This window comes from Ipomoea triloba, chromosome 15, assembly GCF_003576645.1.
Source record: "Ipomoea triloba cultivar NCNSP0323 chromosome 15, ASM357664v1".
Taxonomy (NCBI): domain Eukaryota; kingdom Viridiplantae; phylum Streptophyta; class Magnoliopsida; order Solanales; family Convolvulaceae; genus Ipomoea; species Ipomoea triloba.
The window spans coordinates 21,284,703-21,289,669 of NC_044930.1; positions in this window are offsets into that span (position 1 = coordinate 21,284,703).

Consider the following 4,967-nt stretch of genomic DNA (forward strand, 5'->3'; position numbering starts at 1 on the left):
TGAAAGTTGTAATTTTAGTGGTTTGATTTAGTGATTGTCGTCCTCTAGGAATGGCTAGGAGGGACTTGAGTAGCAATGAATTAAACACGAGTTCATCAAGTGTTTGAAAGCTAACCAAAATGATGTATTTGATTGCATGAGATCAAGATAAAACACGTAATTGATTAAAGTACTAAACAATGACAAAGAATAGGATTTAAATCAAATAACCATGTACAAATGCTTCTTTAATGCTCTAAGATTCTAGGCTAAACAATGCTAAACAATGAAATGAGGAAATCACGCTAATGCCAATGCCACTCTCGTGGACATTGGCTACCACCAAAGTTCTAATCCCATTCTCATAGCAATTAGACTAGGTGAGGTATTTAATCAAACACCTTGTGTGCCTAATTCCTTCCAACTTCCCTTTCTCTAGGGCAAGTTAGAAATGTGGGAAGGATTGTCCACGGTGAATCCCTATTCTCATAGGTGAAACACCAATTCCATAAAACTCTTGAAAGGTTGGATCCTAACCAATGCAAGTGTCAAATAATATCCTATTTCCACAACCACATTCATAATAAGAACAATGAAAAACCTAGATTAAACAATGTAGTTCATATAAGCATTCATACAAGGAAATTCAATCTAAACCCCTAATGGTTTTAACTACTCATAATGAAATTGAAAATGAAAAGCAATTGAAATGATATGCAATGAATTTAAATACACAAAGGAATTGATAATTGCAAGAAGAAGAATTTGAAATACTTACTTGAATGAATATATAAGATTTGAATATGAAATTGTAATGGAATTGATGATTACAAAGGATAATTCTTCTCTAAATCTTCTTCAAAACCAATGGAATTGTAATGGATTTATGTTCTAAAATGTTGTACAGAGAAAACCTAAAAGAAGACTTAGAAAAATTGAAAGATCAATTCAAAATAAAGCCTAAACCTATTTATACTAATGAAATTGCGCCAAAAAACCGCCACCAATTTGCCTGGTCACGGTGGTGGTCACGGTGTGACCACCATCGTGACCAAGCCACGACCTTGCAGATTTCAGTAGTCACTCTGCTGGTCACGCCGTGACCAGCAGAGTGACCACTAAAATCAGCAAAGTGGTCACAATGGTCACTGTGGAGGTCACGGCGTGACCTCCACCGTGACTCCCGTGACCACTTTCTGATTAGTGGTCGTCAAGCTGCTGGTCACGGTGTGACCAGCAGATTGACACTAATCAGAATGTGTCAAAGATGTCACTCTGCTGGTCACGGTGTGACCAGCAGCTTGACACCCTCCCGGTGGTACGGTTTGACTTAAATCCTTGTTCTGTTGCTCCGCTGAACTTCGTTATGATTTTGGCCATTCATTCTTGCACCATTTTGTCTTGAATTCATCCCGATTTGCCTTCATTTAATGCTTCATCATGCCTCGGTCCCCGGTTTTCAATCATTGCGCCATAAACACCTAAAATATACTTCGTTCTTGCACAAACACATAAAATTCACTTAAAAGTTAGTACAATTAAAGCATATTTATAGGTTAATTCACGGTTTATCAAATCTCCCCACACTTAGACCTTGCTTGCCCTCAAGCAAGACAAAACCAAGTTAAGCAAATTGAAATACCAGGCCTATTCAAAAGCACCCATACAATTCTAAAGATCAAGAAAATAAGCTATGCACAAGAAATCAATGATATGTTGTTCCTCTTTCTACTTTGCAAAAAATGGGAAAGTGAGTGTGGTACCCTCAATTGGCTCAAAATGTAAGGACCCCCAAAAACCCCAAGGTCACTCATTATTTCGCATGGTAAACCCACTCAAACATATAAATTCACAAGCACAGGGGTTTGATTCAATCCACAATTTCCACAGGCCTACCCAGCTGAGCCCACTAATGGGAACGATGCACACGGCCTTTCCAACTTTGCCTCATTTGGCCCCAAAGACCCATTTAAACAATAGTGATAGTGTGACACAAGCCTCTCCACGCGTTTTGGCTTAGCGTGAGAATCTCTCTATTTTCTAATCACCTCTAGGATACCCCGTTGAGTCAACCGCCTTCACGTAGAGCTCTACGCTTTTTTGAAGTCTGTGCAATGATTGCCCAAATCCTACGAGATGGCTCACCTCATATTTTTTCCCTCTCAAGCAAGGATAGCTTAAAGTCTTTTTTAGCTTTTTCTATTGACTCTTTTCAACCCCTCATGCCTTTTACAATGGGAGTAGGGAATCACACAATCTCACAAAACAATGATGAAAAATCTCTCCTTTTGCCTTGTGCCACACCAAATAAATTCAATTCCAGGTCATACCACCTTACATACCACAATCCTTACCGTGTACACTCCCATTTCGAGAGATCTTTAACTGAGGTCTATGAAAATTGCGCATTGAACCACAAACAAGCATGCAAAATTGAATTAAAAACCTACTTGGGTTCTATACAAATCTCACTCGGTGTAAGGGTGGTTTCCGAACATTTTCAACTAATTGAGCCTACAACACCCCCTTTTCCACACTTACAAATTAAAAGGAACAACAACATATCCAAGAATTCAAATGCACATCCTACCTACCTAATCTTAACAAAAGTATGATCACAACGAAGGTACATGGTACTCACAAGAATCTCAACCCTCCCCACACTTAGACCTTGCTTGCCCTCAAGCAAGACAAAGCATTAGGCAAGCGACTAGTGGGAGGGTGGGGATAAAATGAGGTAGGGCATGCAACAATGAAACAATCATATGAATGAGCCAAGATCAAATCATGCAAGAATATGGATTAGAGGGTATAGGGACTCCCTTAGAGTGATAGTCGAAAGAAGTGAATTGCTTTTCTAACAAAGTTCCGCCTTCTAGAAGATCGCGAACCATCAAAAGAATACCTTTAGCTTGCAATTTTTAAACCACATATTCGCCTGTTATGACCATAAGTGTACGCATGGACGTTGTACCTGCTATTTGCCACACTTAAAACACAAGATTAGCGTCTATGCATTCCTCTTTATTCCAAAATGAACTAAACATAAATGAAACAAATGAAACACAAATGAACAAGAAACAAAAATAAGAATTTAAGCAGTTTGGGGTGCCTCCCAATAGCGCCACATTTAACGTCCTTGGCTCGACGCAAATTTAAAACCAGCCGTCCATGGACACTTGGCTGAGAACTAGTCCTTTTGCCCCATCCACTCTCTCTTCTAGATATGCCCTCAAGTGCCGGGCATCCACAAATTCTTTTAAGTCTACACATAGCACACTCTTCTCCAAAGGTTGACAATTATCTACGTTCAAGAGTATGCTATTTTCTTCTACATTCTCCTTTTCTTCATCTTTCCTCTCTTCTTTAAACTCTTGTTTATCATCTTTCATCTTCTCCTCAACTTTCTCCCCAACACTCTCTTCTCTTGTCTCTTCCTTTTTCCCAACATCTTCTTTTACATTCTCTTTTTCAACTCCTTCTTCCATTATATCTTGTTTCTCATTCTCCCCCTCTTCTTTCTCAATCTTATCCTTTCCTTCAACACTTTCGTTCTCTTCAACATTCTCATATTCACTCCCTTCATCATTCACAACTTCACCGATCATATCAACAACAATATTTTCTACACAAGTGCTATCATAATCAACATTACAATTATCAACAAACGTAGGAACATCAATGTCATCACAACCATCATCATCACACATATCACCCCATGATTTTGCACAATTATTACCAAGAGTAGCGTTACCACAACTAGAATGGAGAGTCTTACCACAATGTGCATCAAGAGTCTTACCAAAAGACAGTTCAAAGGTATCTCCATGAGGTTCTTCATCATCCAACACTACTTCCACCTCATCATCCTTCTTTTCTTCAAATTCATTTCTATACCCCCCGTCTTGATTTTCCCCCTCTTGGCCCTGCAACTCTTCACTAACGGGTATCTCTAGCTCACTCTCCCTTATATCTTTAATGACTTCCTCTAAGGGCACTTTGAAATTCACTTGTTTCCTACAGTTATGCCTACCTTGATCAACCCTTGGAGTCACTCTAATATTTTCCTCCATGCTATCATCCGGCACAATGTTAATTCCCAAACGTCTCGCCAATGCCCAAGTTTCCTCACTCAATCCATACTTTCCTTGCGGCTTGGCATTGCACCCTTGATCAACTCCATCCCTCTGGTGCTTGTCCCTACATTCACATGAGAATTTTGCCTTACATTTATTACAATAAAGGTACTTATGGCATTGATACCTATAGTGAGGGCCTTTACAAGCATGACAAATCACTTGTATGTTCATATGCTCAAACATATGTTCCTCAATAGTTTTGTAGGGATCATTTGGATCTATTTGTTTGGGTTCCAACCAATGTTCATACATGTGCTTGGCAATGGACTTCTTTTTAGGCAGAGGTGTGTTTTGAGTGTAAGGTTGTGGAATATAGGCTTGGGGTGGGTAGGAGTCATAGGATGGAGAATTAATGGCTCTTCTTTGTGCGAAGTAGTCTTCATCCTCATTATTGTAGTGGCTAGAGGGGTAAGATTGAGAACTATAGTTTTGGTGAGATGCATTCCTTCTATCCCCCTGGTGCTTGTAGAAGTAGTCATCTTGATGATGATATCCCTCTTCATAATCATCCCAGTAATACCTAGGTGTTTGGTATTCCCTTGAATGACCATAAGAGATGTTTCTCCGTAGTGGTAGGTCCCTCCTTGAATGTTCATAATCATGACCATAATAAGTCGACCCTTGGTAGCTTTCCGGTGGGTCATCATAGAATGATCTTCTTTGGGGTGGTAGTGGAACTCTCCTTGAGTAGTGGTAATCGCCATATTCCCTATCATTACATTGAGTTCTTGATGATTGCCTTTGGGGTGGATTATCATACTCATCATATGCCTCATCATCTTCATAACCATAGGGGTTAGAAAGTTGAGCATTATAGCCTCCCCTTGGTTGCCTATATCTCCTTTGGTC